Below are 17321 nucleotides of genomic sequence, written 5' to 3'. Positions count from 1 at the left end.
AAAGTGCACAGCCGGTTCCCTCCCCCACCCTTGCGACATTCCGAGCTGACACTTCGTCTCTTATGACCTCGCTGTCGATTGCACCTTAAATCCTAACCTCCTTTCTTTCTTCTGCACATAGTTTTCTTTTCCGTCGTTTCTTAATGAAATAAGCTCGAAGGATGTGTTACCAACCACAGACAGTCATCTTTTCAGCTCGGAACGGACTCTCAGCCATGTTTCTCAAGACTCATACGTCGCAGTACATTCGAATTGTGAACGAACACTTTTTCCCACCCTTAGAGTGATCGTAATACAGTCGTGAGTTATTTCACTTGTGGGGGAAGAACCGACATGTTAAATCGATACCGGTATTTTAGTTCTGAATAACCGGTTGTTGTTGTTGTGGTCTTCAGTCCTGAGACTGGTTTGATGCAGCTCTCCATGCTACTCTATCCTGTGCAAGCTTTTTCATCTCCCAGTACCTACTGCAACCTACATCCTTCTGAATCTGCTTAGTGTATTCATCTCTTGGTCTCCCTCTACGATTTTTACCCTCCACACTGCCCTCCAATACTAAATTGGTGATCCCTTGATGCCTCAGAACATGTCCTACCAACCGATCCCTTCTTCTGGTCAAGTTGTGCCACAAACTTCTCTTCTCCCCAATCCTATTCAATACTTCCTCATTAGTTATGTGATCTACCCATCTAATCTTCAGCATTCTTCTGTAGCACCACATTTCGAAAGCTTCTATTCTCTTCTTGTCCAAACTATTTATCGTCCATGTTTCACTTCCATACATGGCTACACTCCATACGAATACTTTCAGAAATGACTTCCTGACACTTAAATCTATACTCGATGTTAACAAGTTTCTCTTCTTCAGAAACGCTTTCCTTGCCATTGCCAGCCTACATTTTATATCCTCTCTACTTCGACCATCATCAGTTATCTTGCTCCCCAAATAGCAAAACTCCTTTACTACTTTAAGTGCCTCATTTCCTAATCTAATTCCCTCAGCATCACCCGACTTGATTAGACTACATTCCATTATCCTTGTTTTGCTTTTGTTGATGTTCATCTTGTATCCTCCTTTGAAGACACTGTCCATTCCATTCAACTGCTCTTCCAAGTCCTTTGCTGTCTCTGACAGAATTACAATGTCATCGGCGAACCTCAAAGTTTTTATTTCTTCTCCATGAATTTTAATACCTACTCCGAATTTTTCTTTTGTTTCCTTTACTGCTTGCTCAATATACAGATTGAACAACATCGGGGAGAGGCTACAACCCTGTCTTACTCCCTTCCCAACCACTGCTTCCCTTTCATGTCCCTCAACTCTTATAACTGCCATCTGGTTTCTGTACAAATTGTAAATAGCCTTTCGCTCCCTGTATTTTACCCCTGCCACCTTTAGAATTTGAAAGAGAGTATTCCAGTCAACATTGTCAAAAGCTTTCTCTAAGTCTACAAATGCTAGAAACGTAGGTTTGCCTTTCCTTAATCTTTCTTCTAAGATAAGTCGTAAGGTCAGTATTGCCTCACGTGTTCCAGTGTTTCTACGGAATCCAAACTGATCTTCCCCGAGGTTGGCTTCTACTAGTTTTTCCATTCGTCTGTAAAGAATTCGTGTTAGTATTTTGCAGCTGTGACTTATTAAGCTGATAGTTCGGTAATTTTCACATCTGTCAACACCTGCTTTCTTTGGGATTGGAATTATTATATTCTTCTTGAAGTCTGAGGGTATTTCGCCTGTTTCATACATCTTGCTCACCAGATGGTAGAGTTTTGTCAGGACTGGCTCTCCCACGGCCGTCAGTAGTTCCAATGGAATATTGTCTACTCCGGGGGCCTTGTTTCGACTCAGGTCTTTCAGTGCTCTGTCAAACTCTTCCCGCAGTATCCTATCTCCCATTTCATCTTCATCTACATCCTCTTCCATTTCCATAATATTGTCCTCAAGTACATCGCCCTTGTATAGACCCTCTATATACTCCTTCCACCTTTCTGCTTTCCCTTCTTTGCTTAGAACTGGGTTTCCATCTGAGCTCTTGATATTCATACAAGTCGTTCTCTTATCTCCAAGGGTCTCTCTAATTTTCCTGTAGGCGGTATCTATCTTACCCCTAGTGAGATAGGCCTCTACATCCTTACATTTGTCCTCTAGCCATCCCTGCTTAGCCATTTTGCACTTCCTGTCGATCTCATTTTTCAGACGTTTGTATTCCTTTTTGCCTGTTTCACTTACTGCATTTTTATATTTTCTCCTTTCATCAATTAAATTCAATATTTCTTCTGTTACCCAAGGATTTCTACTAGCCCTAGTCTTTTTACCTACTTGATCCTCTGCTGCCTTCACTACTTCATCCCTCAAAGCTACCCATTCTTCTTCTACTGTATTTATTTCCCCCATTCCTGTCAATTGCTCCCTTATGCTCTCCCTGAATCTCTGTACAACCTCTGGTTCTTTTAGTTTATCCAGGTCCCATCTCCTTAAATTCCCACCTTTTTGCAGTTTCTTCAGTTTTAATCTACAGGTCATAACCAATAGATTGTGGTCAGAGTCCACATCTGCCCCTGGAAATGTCTTACAATTTAAAACCTGGTTCCTAAATCTCTGTCTTACCATTATATAATCTATCTGATACCTTTTAGTATCTCCAGGGTTCTTCCATGTATACAACCTTCTTTCATGATTCTTAAACCAAGTGTTAGTTATGATTATGTTGTGCTCTGTGCAAAATTCGACCAGGCGGCTTCCTCTTTCATTTCTGTCCCCCAATCCATATTCACCTACTACGTTTCCTTCTCTCCCTTTTCCTACACTCGAATTCCAGTCACCCATGACTATTAAATTTTCGTCTCCCTTCACAATCTGAATAATTTCTTTTATTTCATCATACATTTCTTCAATTTCTTCGTCATCTGCAGAGCTAGTTGGCATATAAACTTGTACTACTGTAGTAGGCGTGGGCTTCGTATCTATCTTGGCCACAATAATGCGATCACTATGCTGTTTGTAGTAGCTTACCCGCATTCCTATTTTCCTATTCATTATTAAACCTACTCCTGCATTACCCCTATTTGATTTTGTGTTTATAAACCTGTAGTCACCTGACCAGAAGTCTTGTTCCTCCTGCCACCGAACTTCACTAATTCCCACTATATCTAACTTTAACCTATCCATTTCCCTTTTCAAATTTTCTAACCTACCTGCCCGATTAAGGGATCTGACATTCCACGCTCCGATCTGTAGAACGCCAGTTTTCTTTCTCCTGATAACGACATCCTCTTGAGTAGTCCCCGCCCGGAGATCCGAATGGGGGACTATTTTACCTCCGGAATATTTTACCCAAGAGGACGCCATCATCATGTAATCATACAGTAAAGCTGCATGCCCTCGGGAAAAATTACGGCTGTAGTTTCCCCTTGCTTTCAGCCGTTCGCAGTACCAGCACAGCAAGGCCGTTTTGGTTATTGTTACAAGGCCAGATCAGTCAATCATCCAGACTGTTGCCCTTGCAACTACTGAAAAGGCTGCTGCCCCTCTTCAGGAACCACACGTTTGTCTGGCCTCTCAACAGATACCCCTCCGTTGTGGTTGCACCTACGGTACGGCTATCTGTATCGCTGAGGCACGCAAGCCTCCCCACCAACGGCAAGGTCCATGGTTCATGGGGGGGGAATAACCGGTATATTTCGGTATTTGTTTGGTCTCGGTTACAGCAGGTTTTTTTTCATCGGCTGAAAAAAAACAAGCATATCAGTTTTCCATAGCAGCGGTGATAAGTTTTCGTTTTTAAATAGAACTTTTTACTATTGTTTATTCCTAAAATTTACATTGCTTTGAAATATTAGGGTGTTATGGAAAATGTGAAAATTCGATGTGTGTTTTTTTAATAGCAACGCTGACTGTCAGAAACGAGCATTATACTGCAGAGTGGCGCTATCCCTAGTTTGAAAGTATTTTATGAAGCGTGGAAGCATATAATGCTCCACTTGCTATAAACAATTAAAAACCAGAGGAAGTGCAACGAACTTGGGACATCATATGAGGAGGAAACATTCACAATGACCCTCAGAAGAGAAGGCAAATTTGATTGTGACTGAGTGATACACCTATAATTTTATTGACGTGCTATAAACTAGGAATAATAGCTGATCGCTTAATTTTGTTGCTGCTTCATGGTGAAACGTTGATACCATCCAAAAGTGAGGACACAGGAAAGTCGTCCACTCGCGAGCTTTCGCCGTCGCCTCGACCGTCCGTCTCCTTCACCTTCGCCACCTCTGCTGGAGACAGTGAGACCGACTTCTGCCACAGCCTCGACCTCACATCAACCGAGATCTCCCACTCCTCCCTCTCCATTGGAATTTTTCAATCCTTGTTCCTAGACTGTCGTTTATTATTGGAAATAATGACAACAAAAAACCAGAAACTCGGTTACTTCAGAAACCGGTTATTTTGGGCGGTTTTAACAGACAGGTTAAGCTGGAGATGAAAATAAGCGGAACAGTCGAAAACCGGTTGTTTGAGCTATAACCGGCATCCCTAGTCTTCGTAAATTATCATACGTTCTTCAACTGTCCTCGCATTAAACTATCAGACAAACACAGAACGAGATGGCTTAACGATAAGACACTGAACACCCATTCGGAAAGATGGAGGTAGAAGTTCGCTTCTGGACATCCAACTGTAATTTTTCTACGTAGAGTGAACGCTCGGATGGTTCCTTTAAAAACGGGACGGTCGATTTCCCTCCGCTCCATCTCCGTTTGTTAACACAAACCTACGTTTTTTTAAATGGAACCCCGTTAGTTTTGTTAGCACATCTGAACATATAAACAAATACGTAATCAGTGCCGTTTGTTGCATTGTAAAATGTTAATTACATCCGGAGGTATTGTAATCTAAAGTTCACGCTCGAGTACCACTCCTCCGCGGTTCGATCGTGTGCATCGGAGAGCATCGAATTACGTAGGGATCCAAAGGGAAAGGTGATGGACCTTAGGTACAGAAGAGACTGGAACAGCACATTACGTCACATTACCATGAGGGGTGAGGTACACGTACACACGTGGTTTCCGTTTTCAATTACGGAGTCGAATAGAGTGTGTCCCGACATGTCAGGCCAATAGATGTTCAATGTGGTGGCCATCATTTGCTGCACACAATTGCTATCTCTGGCGTAATGAATGTCGTACACGCCGCAGTACATCTGGTGTAATGTCGCCGCAGGCTGCCACAATACGTTGTTTCATATCCTCTGGGTTGTAGGCACATCACGGTACACATTCTCCTCTAACGTACCCCACAGAAAGAAGTCCAGAGGTGTAAGGTCAGGAGAACGGGCTGGCCAATTTATACGTCCTCCACGTCCTATGAAACGCCCGTCGAAAATCCTGTCAAGGGTCAGCCTAGTGTTAATTTCGGAATGTGCAGGTGCACCATCATGCTGATACCACATACGTCGACGCGTTTCCAGTGGGACATTTTCGAGCAACGTTGGCAGATCATTCGGTAGAAACGCGATGTATGTTGCAGCTGTTTGGGCCCCTGCAATGAAGTGAGGACCAATGAGGTGGTCGTTCGGTCTGTGGAATCGATTCGTCAGTATTTGATGTGGTTTACGAAATATATCCAGCGGTAACGTTACGTGAATCACCCTGTATAAGTTACTATGCATGTTAATATTACGACAGTGAACTGTGGTAACTATTTCATCCATAGTACTATTCGCTACAACATATTTTGGTGTTTATCCATGTACCTGTTGTTTGTAAATAACGGTGGCATATTCATTACATAATTACTTAGCTGTAGGTTACAGCTCTTTAACAGCAACAACATTTTTTTTTTTTTTTTGCAGTTGTGTTCGACAATACAGCATTAAACACAGCCGAGCGGTTCTAGGCGCTTTAGTCCGGAAGCGCGCTGCTGCTACGGTCGCAGATTCGAATCCTGCCTCGGGCATGGATGTGTGCCATGTCCTTACGTTAGTTATGTTTATGTAGTTCTAAGTCTAGTGGACTTACGACCTCAGATGTTAAGTCCCGTTGTGCTTGAAGCCATTTGAATTTTTAAGTTCACGGACTAAATTTCAAAGAATGTTGGGGAATATTTCCTGTGTAATTTAGTATCGCGTACCACTGGTATCCGGCGGCTCGTTAAACAGTAATAATGTAATAGTGATTTATTCTATCTATCGTATCAGTTACCTCTCGAAAAATACCTTCACAGTAGTGGAAAAGTTTGTGATATCCTATCACCAAAACGTACAACGCCAACCACACAGTATACATAGATACTAAACTACTATGATATGACTACTACCATCGCATCCGGAATATTTCAGCTTAGGGTGTTTGGGCCGGTCTTAATTCAGGTTCACACTGGCCAGCTCATCATCAGGAAACGTATCTGCACTGCTGTGTACCATTCTTAATATACGACTACTCGCTCCAGTCACATTAACGTGGCCACCCTATGTTCTACGTCACTGTGCAATAACTACTTACAGATGGCAGTACTTCCAGCGTCATCGTTCGTGAAAGTGACTAGACTGGACTGTGTAAAGATTGGGACTTTGTGCGGCCGCTGATGACTACGCAGTTGAGCTCCCCACAAACCAAACATCAATCATCACCATCCAACTGAACGTCGGGGGACGCGGAAAACAGTGCACCGGAGCGATTAATCTGACGTCCAAAAGGGCGCCATCAGTGGCTTCCGGGCTAAGGGCGGAAGCTTTTCCGAAACGGGTAAGTTTGTAAACTGTTCGCCTGCCAGCGTGCTTACAGTATGTCATTGTAACGCCCCAACGACCACCTTAAAGTCAGTTAAGAAAGAACGTGAAGTAGGGAAAGTTATCGTGGCAGTTTCGACATCTTTGCCGATGAGCCAACACGAAAGAGTTTTGTCAACAACTACATTGTACACCACTGAGCATATTTGTTAGCGAAAGAGAAAGAAGAAACATCGTATTTCAGCAATGGACAAATATCCATGTGACAAATGTGATATTGAATTGGGGAGAAGAGGAGTTTGTGGCACAAATTGACGAAAAGAAGGGACCGGTTAGTAGGACATGTTCTGAGGCATCATGGGACCACAAATTTAGCATTGGAGGGCAGCGTGGAGGGTAAAAATCGTAGAGGGAGACCAAGAGATGAATACACTAAGCAGATTCAGAAGGATGTAGGCTGCAGTAAGTACTCGGAGATGAAGCAGCTTCCACAGGATAGAGTAGCACGGAGAGCTGCATCAAACCAGTCTCAGGACTGAAGACCACAACAACAACAACAACAACAAATGTGAAATTAATACCTCAAAAGTTAATTCCAAAGTAATGTCATCAGAGATAACTTTTACGTGGAAGAGAATTGTAAGCGCAACGAAGAAATTCAATGCGCCTACAATGCTCTTCCACAGAAGAAGTCGCTTGCTAGAACTCATCCAGTGCAGACGTACGAGAGCAGTTCTGATCTGAATTATTGAGATTGCGAATCGTGACGAGATTGTCTTCGAGTTTAGAAGTGTTTGTTGCGTGACGGCATTCACGGCTTAAGAAACTGATTTTATGAACTGAGACAGCAACAGATACTCATTTAACCGTGCACTACGGGTTAATTGAAATCTAATAACGGAATTAGTGAACATTGGACTTGACTTTAAATTAGTTGGACCTTAAGGAGGAGTGAACATTCGATGAAAGAATACACGCAATTAGTCTTGAGTAGGACCCAAGTACACGACATCATGAAGATAAAACAATTACGCTAAAGTGTTGAGTTGTGATAATTGCCAAGAAACTATAACTCAATGGGACTGACTTAACTATTCCGTGTGCGTGTGGTGCGGGAGTTATAAGTATTTAGTGACAAAATAACAATAAACTGTTCGTTACCAGTAAAATACCCGGTGTGGACTACATCATCAAATAGTTTGATAAGTGACTAAATCAACGACTACTCATGAAAGACTATTTCATTGAAGTGCAAATATTCACGTCATTAGTTGAGAAGTGAACTTTAAAATATTTTCGAATTACGGCGCAATCTTACAAAGACTGAATCAAAGAGTATCTCTGGATCTCGCTGCATACCAGCACAACGATTCCATAGCAACAAGACAACAGCGTAAGAAAAAAACTGTTAACTAAAATATTTCCTCGCAATCAGTGGTGTGTGCTATGCGAACGAGAGAAGAATTAATAATTGCTGCAAATCCGGGCAATTAACAATACAATATTAATAATAAAAAGCATCAATTATACGAGTTCGCATAAGTGGAAACGCTGCGGACTTGTAATTGAGATACAACGACTACGGGAGGAACGCCTTTTCGGAAGTTTTTCAGGTTTTTTTTCTCCCGTTAATCTACGGGGACTGACGTTATATCGTGCATGGCAAAATGGCGCTATCCAAAACCGGGGCCGAGGCAACTGTGGTACACCGAAGTGATCGACGGCTACGATGATGTGTACAGGCGAACAACTGTTGCCCGCCGCTGTGGCCAAGCGGCTCCAGGCGCTTACAATCCGGAACCGCGCCGCTGCTACGGTCGCAAGTTCGAATCCTGCCTCGGGCATGGATGTGTGTGATGTCCTTAGGTTAGTTATGTTTGAGCGGTTCTAAGTCTAGGGGACTGATGACCTCAGATGTTAAGTCCCATAGTGCTCAGAGCCATTTGAACCATTTTTGAACAACTGTTGAGCAGTTGACCATCCAGATGAACCCAGGAGTAACCAACAGTGTCCTGTCAATGACCGTTCAGTGATCGCCATTGGCTACGTATAAGCCTCCACAGATGGCGCATGGATCATTCGCCCATGCTGACTGCCGCTCGTCAGCGAAGAAGGTTGGCATTGGAACGCAAATAGAGAACTGGACATCCACTGAACGGCGGCAGGCTGTCTTTACAGATGAATCACTTTTGTCCTCCAACCCACAGATGGCCGTTAGCCTGTGTGGCCGTCCAACAGTCATCGTAAGGTTTCAGGCCGGACGAGGGTGCGTTATGGTCTGGAAAATGTTTTCGTGCCATTTCCTGGGTGATCCCGTCATTCTGAAAGCCACAGTGGTTCAACAGAAGTATGAATCTATGATAGGAGACCATCTCCACCTGTACATACAGTTTTCTTACCCTCAGCACGATGGCATCTACCAACAGGATAACGCAACGTGCCACACAGCTCGCAGTTTACTTGCGTGGTAGAAGAGCACCAGGCTGACTTCGCCTTACTGCCTTGGCCTCCACACTCCCAAGATTTAAAGCGAATCGAGACTCCGTGAGACCACCTCGATCGGGCTGTTCACACTGTGGATACCCAACCGAGAAACCTAGCGCAGCTGCCCACAGCACTGGAGTTGGTGTGGCTCCACATGCCTGTCAGTTCCTTCCAGAGCCTAACTGACGGGATTACCGAAGTGTCCGATTCCACCTGTCTGCTTTCACCCATGACTCATCAATATGGCGGAAATGGCTATTCTAAGCGTCTCCAATATGGCGCCTATGACGTCACTACATACAGGCGGCAACAAACACGAAAATACGTACAAATAAGACAATAACAGCTCCCTCCAAAAATACAGTGAAACTAATGGGGCAGCCGCGTGAAATTGGGGGTTTTAGGGAGGGGACAAGCTAAATATAGCAGTAAAAAAAAGACACCACGATCCCAAAACACAAAAATGACGAACAAAAAAAAAAATTACAGAATCTACAAGAATCTTCCCTTGACCTATATAGGTCAACCATAACTATTGATACGAAAAAACTACCACCTACAACTACGAAAAACGAAACCAAAACCATAACACCTCAAAAATTCAAGAGCCAAACATCCCTACGTAAATTAAAATACGTTGAATACACAATAAATACACAAAAAACACAACAAGACGACATCTACAAACACAACCAACTCAAACTCCACGTCGTAATGACGTCACACACAACACGACCCTTACGTCATGGTCAAAGCCCACAGATGGAATCGGTCGCTTCCGTTGACCCTTACTGGCTGCTGGGTGACAATCTGAGCAGTTCTCTTAGGTTGTTCGCAGATGATGCTGTAATTTACCGTCTAGTAAGGTCATCCGAAGACCAGTATCAGTTGCAAAGCGGTTTAGAAAAGATTGCTGTATGGTGTGGCAGGTGGCAATTGACGCTAAATAACGAAAAGTGTGAGGTGATCCACGTGAGTTCCAAAAGAAATCCGTTGAAATTCGATTACTCGATAAATAGTACAATTCTCAAGGCTGTCAATTCAACCAAGTACCAGGGTTTTAAAATTACGAACAACTTCAGTTGGAAAGACCACATAGTTAATATTGTGGGGAAGGCGAGCCAAAGGTTGCGTTTCATTGGTAGGACACTTAGAAGATGCAACAAGTCCACTAACGAGACAGCTTACACTACACTCGTTCGTCCTCTGTTAGAATATTGCTGCGCGGTGTGGGATCCTTACCAGGTGGGATTGACGGAGGACATCGAGAGGGTCCAAAAAAGGGCAGCTCGTTTTGTATTATCACGTAGTAGGGGAGAGAGTGTGGCAGATATGATACACGAATTGGAATGGAAGTCATTACAGCAAAGACGTTTTTCGTCGCGGCGAGATCTATTTACGAAATTTCAGTCACCAACTTTCTCTTCCGAATGCGAAAATATTTTGTTGAGCCCAACCTACATAGGTAGGAATGATTATCAAAATAAAGTAAGAGAAATCAGAGCTCGAACAGAAAGGTTTAGGTGTTGGTTTTCCCGCGCGCTGTTCGGGAGTGGAATGGTAGAGAGATAGTGTGATTGTGGTTCGACGAACCCTCTGCCAAGCACTTAAATGTGAATTGGAGAGTAGTCATGTAGATGTACTGACTTTTTGCCGCACGTCTACACTGCAAAAGCTAATTAATCAGGGTTTTCACAGGTGACTGGAAAGTATAATACTGCCCGGAAGAAAACCCAACACAGAACCGAACAGTGCTGGATCCAAGCTCGAAAGCTGAGAATAAAGATGGTATTGCCATTGTCAACAGCACACGGCGTGAGCGAATGGCACAAATTTGTTCACAAACAAGACAGGCAGCGCACATCGTCGACAGATGGATTACTGTGCAGTTAGTTTCGGTGCGGCACACTACAACAATAAACGAAGGTAAGAAATCAAACGAAACGCAATTCCTATGTAACGAACCTCTGGGAATCAACGGTCCCTTATACTGAAATACTCAAAAACCTCCGAAATTTTGTCAGAGTAGGGGTTCACCTTGTAGATTACGACTGCACTACAAAAGTTTATAGCTACTAAATTATAAGCGTAGAAAAAAATTAATAGCACACAGATATCATATGTGGCGTCAAGTAAAATCTGTGACTGGATTGAGGACGTTTTGGCAGGAAGGACACAGAATGTTATCTTGGGTGGAGATTCATCGTGAGATGTAGAAGTAACTTCGGGTGTGCCTCAAGGAAGTGTGTTGTGAACCTTGCTATTCATGTTGTATATTAGTTACATTGCGAACAATTTTAATAGTAATCTCAGGCTTTTTGCAGGTGATGCAGTTATCTGAAACGAAGTACTGTCTGAAATAAACTGCATAAATATTCAGACTGATCTTGATAAGTTTTCAAAGTGGTGTAAAGATTGACAACTTGCCTTAAATGTTTAGAAACGTAAAACTGTGCGCTTTACAAAATGAAAAAAAAGTAGTATCCTGTGACAGCAGTACCGAGTTGCTGCTGGAATCGGCCATTTCTTCCAAATAACTTGAGCATATCACGGAATCATCGTATAGTCTCAGTTGTGGGCAAAGCAGGTGGTAAACTTGCGTTTACTGGTAGAAAATGGTTCAAATGGCTCTGAGCACTGCTGTGGTCATGTCCCCTAGAACTTAGAACTACTTAAACCTAACTAACCTAAGGACGTCACACACATCCATGCCCGCTGCAGGATTCGAGCCTGCGACCGTAGCGGTCGCGCGGTTCCAGACTGTAGCGCCTAGGACCGCTCGGCCACTCTGGCCGGCTACTGGTAGAATACTGGCGAAACAATCAGAGACTGCTTAGAAATCACTCGTGCGACCAGTCGCAGAATGTTCAAATGTGTGGAATGTGTACCAAACAAGACTAACAGGGGATATCGAGTGGTATACAGAGACGGGCAGCCCGGATTGCCACAAGTTTGATTCGTGGGAGAGGTCACAGAGATGCTGAAAAAACTGAATTGGCAGACTGTTTCAGCAGACGTAAACTATCCCGAGAAAATCTGCTAACAAAGTTTCAAGAACCGACTATAAATGGCGGCTAGGAACATATTACAACCCCCTACGTATCGCTCACATGCAGTAATTACAGCAAGCGCAGAGGAAGTCAAAGAATTATTCTTCCCGCGTTCTAGACGTGAGTGGAACCGAAAGAATCCCTAGTAACGGGTACAATTGTGCGTACTGTCTGCCATGCACTTCACGGTGGTTTGCAGAGTACAGATATAGATGTCGAGATACGAAAGTGATCTAATTGGCACCTACCGAAAATAATGTCAAATTGCTATTGGGACAATAAGGCACGATTCATTTCACAAAATAAGACAACCGATTCCCACCAAACTATGTGAGTGTTTCTGAAAAACGAATTTCAGATTTGAGTAAGAGGTAGGCAATAAAATATGGTTCCCGGGCAGATATCTTCCTTAAGACGTCTTCAGAACTGAGCTTGGGCGCCTAGCGGAGCGAGCAAGTGGAGCGCAGACGAGGTACTCACGAGAAAAACTCCGTCGGCAGGCCGCGGCAGCGACTGAATCGGTCCTCTCAACACGGAAGTCACAGACAAACTGACGGGCAGGCGGCGGCGCGCTCACGACGCGACGGCAGCGCTCCTAGCGGCGGTCGCGAGAACCGCAGGGAAGCTGCGTGTGCCGGGCCGTGTCAACAAATGCACGGCGTAAGCGCGAACGGCCCGAGTGCCGTTACAGCGCCTACTGCCTTTACAGCTGCTCCGAATATTTTCGTTACAATGCGTTCCACAGTCATGAGAAATTTTTTTAGTGATCTCAGTTTGCCGCACTGGCTGTTATTGTTGGCATGAAACCACCCTTTTATTACGACACGTCGCCAAGGTTATTTCGACTACCCGGCAGAAGGTTCCCCGGGAAGCTCTTGCACATCCTCCGCGATTACGCATGGTAAATGTGGGGGAAGACAGTAAGCATGGAAATGGTCCGAAGAAAACGAAAATGGCCTGAAGAAAGACTTTCGTGGTCGTCTATATATTTCGGACGAAGAGGTGCATACCTCGGTTAAATCGTGGTTCCGTAGGCAACGTCAAACATTTGTCCCTGAGGCACTGACCGTCTTTTCTCAGAGTGGAATAAATCTATTAAAGTTATAGCGGTTGATTTTGAAATAATAAACAGTTTACTTACTTTTTTCCATCTGTCTCGTTTTCATTTGACTCCTCTTACACCTCGGGCATGGGTGTGTGTATTTGTCCTTAGGATAATTTAGGTTAAGTAGTGTGTAAGCTTAGGGACTGATGACTTTAGCAGTTAAGTCCCATAAGATTTCACACACATTTGAACTCCCCTTACACAAACCATTTTTGTAGTTGTAACTCATGTTATGGCTTTTTCTATGCGACCCAATACGAACTCTTCTCCTGCGCTAACCTCTTCATTTCAGTGTAGCATTTGCGCCATACGACCTCATTTATTCAAATCTCCGTCTTCCCCGACATTTTCCATCCTCATTTCGTTGTAGAACAGTGTAGGCTATTCCCTAATGCCTTCTTCTTCCCAGTGTTTTCCATATATTCCTTCAAAAAATGGCTCTGAGCACTATGGGACTTAACTTCTGAGGTCATCAGTCCCCTAGAACTTAGAACTACTTAAACCTAACTAACCTAGGGACATCACACACATCCATGCCCGAGGCAGGATTCGAACCTGCGACCGTAGCGGTCGCGCGGCTCCAGACTGTAGCGCCTAGAACCGCTCGTCCACTCCTGCCAGCTATATTCCTTCCATCGCCGATACTGCGCAGAGCGATCTCAGTCCACCTAATTTTCAACATTCTTCTGCAGCACCACGTCTCAAATGCTTCGATTCTTTTCTGTTTCGGTTTTCTCACAGTTCGTCGTTTCACTACCATACAATTCTGGGCTCCGAACGTACATTTTCTGAAAGTTCGTCCTCTAATTAAGGTCTAAGTTTGACACTAGTCGACTCCTCTTGGACGGAAATGCCCTTTTGACCCTGCTAGCTGCTCCATCCATCACGGGCTACTTTGCTGCCTAGGTAGCAGAATTCCTTAACATCGTGCTCCCTAATTTTGATGTTCCGTTAATCGCTGTTCTCATTTCTGATACTTCTCATTTCTTTCGTCTTTCTTTGATTTACACTCAGCCCATATTCTGTACTCATTAGGCTGTTCATTACATTCAACAGATCCTGTAATTCTTCTTCACTTTCACTCAGGACAGCAATGTCATCAGCGAATCTTATCTCTGATATACTTTCACCTTGAATTTTAATCTCAATCATGAACCTTCCTTTTATTTCCGTCATTTCTCCTTCGATGTATAGGATGAACAGCAGGGGCGAAAGACTATACCCTTATTTTGTACCACTTTTAGTCCTAGCACCTCGTTTTTGGTCTTCCTATCTTATTGCTCTCTCTTGGTTCTTCTATGTATTGGATATTACTAGTATTTCTCTACAGCATACCCCTATTTTCCTCAGACTTTCGAATATCCTGCACCACTTTACACTGGCGAACTCCTTTTCCAGGTAGACAAATCCTATGAATGTGTCTTGATTTTCGTTCAGTCTTGCTTCCATTAGCAAGAGCAATGTCAGAACTGCCTCTCTGGTGACTATCTTTCCTAAAGGCAAACTTATCAATTTATTTTTCCATTCCGGTTTTCGTTATGAAACTCAGAAATTGTATTTTTCTATTTTTGAGTAACGGCCGAACATAGAAAGAACGTGTGGCGCCTCTGAAGACGGGCCGCGCTCTCACTAATCGCATGCTGTAGTTTGCCGAAGATTATCCTCCCTCAGAGCAATGTTCACATATTTTCCGTGTCTTTTTCGTGAGACTTTTATCACAGTCTAAAGCCGAGTTCACAAATGCAATGAAAGTGTCGACACAGCTAGTGGCCTACTGCTATTACATTGCAGTTCCATGAGTGAACTCCCATAGTTTATTGACGCAGCTTAATGGACGCAACTTTTGTCACGCCACAAGAAGTCCAGCTTGATTGGATTTCGTTGCGCCACTTTCTTACCACCACTGCTCCCTGGTGGCAGTAATTCGAAACACGAGCATTCTGTCGCCGTTATCGTGAAGTAATTGTTGTCATACTCCATTTGATTTTAGTGTGTTTCTTTTTTATTTTTGAAAAAAACGTGAAAAAAATGGTCAGCAGGTACACTTTTGCAGCTTGTACAACTACAAGAGCAGCAACCTATATTTGATTTCTGATTTCTTGCAGCAAGCAGTGTGTATGTGTGTGTGTGTGTGTGTGTGTGTGTGTGTGTGTGTGTGTGTGAGCGCGCGCAGTATTTGGAAGGCAATGACATATCCCACAGTCTTAAAAGATTTTTGAATGAGTAAATGAATAATCTTAATATATGTAAGCAAAAAAGCGAGTCGTATAAACTTCGTGATTTGTGAGACCAAGCACTGTATAAATTGTGGATTATACGCTGGACATAGCCCGAGAGTGTGATGTGGCAGCTGTTAAACCTAAAGTTAGTTATTCGGAATGTCTATATCAACGAATACAATAAGATTCTAAAATTTTGGAAGAGTGGCGTCTCTGCACGTTGGTTTGCTGTTGCAGACAGCATTTTCGTCTCTGCGTGCTATTTCCTTTATAAATGTGTTTGTTTCCCCTGGTTTATTCCTGTCCGAAATTTGTTTTCGGGTCCAGCGTTTGGGTTTCGTCTTCCTTGTACTTAACTCTTGTCACTGCTCGAAGGTTATAACATGCACCATAACGTCCGTAGCCGCCCATATGATTTCAGTTGATGCCTTATTGAAACCTGTGCAATTACGTAGAATTTCTGACGTCCTGTGTGAACGATAGTACACAAAACCACTGCAGCAAGCCACATCCTGTGGCGCCATATTAGATGAGTGTGTGAACCAGGCTTAACGGCCGCGACACTCCGTTTGGTTTTTGTTACCCCAGCGATAGCAGCGCCCCAAACGGCCAGCAAGCGACACTTCTGAATGCGATGTCGGATGAGTGCGAATACTAACGTTTATATTTATTTGTAACATAGTTTTACAATAAGGAGTATGTAATGCCATAAAAGTCGACAATAACTAAAAAATTAACCACATTTGTGGTTATTTAGTTTCCTGAGGACCCTGGGAGATACAAAACGGTGCTTTAGACGACAGTTCATTTACGATTCTCCCGTAATATACAGACGTTTACTAAAATATATCGTTTTCATTTTAAAAAAAAATTGGTAGTAAACAGCAGAAGACGTTACCTTTTGCAGAAAGACGTGGTATACCTATCCATCAAAGCAGAGTTTTGTTCGCTACACTTGCAACCAAATCAGTGAATGTGGAACATAGTAAACGTGTGGAATGTAAGGCATACATTATTTAACGTATCAAATAAGCCACACACTTGTAGCTAGCAGGAAAACCACACATACGTGATAATAAATCGTCAAAAGCAATAAAACTGTTTCGCAACACAAGAAAAACAAATTCTACAATTGTTGCCAAATCTGAGCGACAAACGGTAAGAATCTTCAACACATTCGCTTTTGAAGTAAAGGTAATTGCATCTATAAAATATTGTGTTGTGTCGACTGAAGTGCAAAATTTTAAGTGTCAAAGAAAGTGCCTATGATAATAACAACAGACAACAACAGAAGTATATGCTTCTCATGTATTAAATATATTTACATGCTCTTTCTTTCAGCGGAATAAGCTGCAGATATAGACATACTCAAAATTATTTTTCCAAGAGCGAGATGTAGCTTATGTTATTGAACTAGTGTGATTCGTCTGTTTTCACACGCATTTCACGATAATTCTTGTCTCTGGGTAACGTATTAATGCATGGAACGCAAGAATATAACAATTATTCCGTTAATTAAGTAGAAAGTAATTAAAAACGAACATTATCCTTACGACGCATGCGATTATCTGCTTTTTCACCGCTTGGAGCGCTAATGTCGTTTCAGCTGTCAAACGATAACATCTTTCGCACCAGAGTGTGTTGTAACGGAATTATTAGACTGCTTTCTAACTCTGTGTTAATGGTACTGAACTGAGTGTATTTCATTTTATCAGATAATTTTGTTCGTTTTAAT

The 17321-nt window shown here is 43.0% G+C and overlaps 1 protein-coding gene across 1 annotated transcript in view; it reads right to left on the bottom strand.

The window, feature by feature from the left end:
- Positions 1 to 12801, bottom strand: part of LOC124550806 — a 409782-nt gene extending 396981 nt beyond the window's left edge. The window contains exon 1 of the mRNA XM_047125532.1: positions 12743 to 12801. The gene's annotated coding sequence lies outside the window, so the exon portion shown is untranslated. The remainder of the gene's footprint in view (positions 1 to 12742) is intronic.
- Positions 12802 to 17321: the final 4520 nt, after the last annotated feature.

This window comes from Schistocerca americana, chromosome 9, assembly GCF_021461395.2.
Source record: "Schistocerca americana isolate TAMUIC-IGC-003095 chromosome 9, iqSchAmer2.1, whole genome shotgun sequence".
Classification (NCBI taxonomy): domain Eukaryota; kingdom Metazoa; phylum Arthropoda; class Insecta; order Orthoptera; family Acrididae; genus Schistocerca; species Schistocerca americana.
The sequence above is the reverse complement of the archived record's forward strand: the minus strand, read 5'-3'. Positions and strand labels throughout refer to the sequence as shown.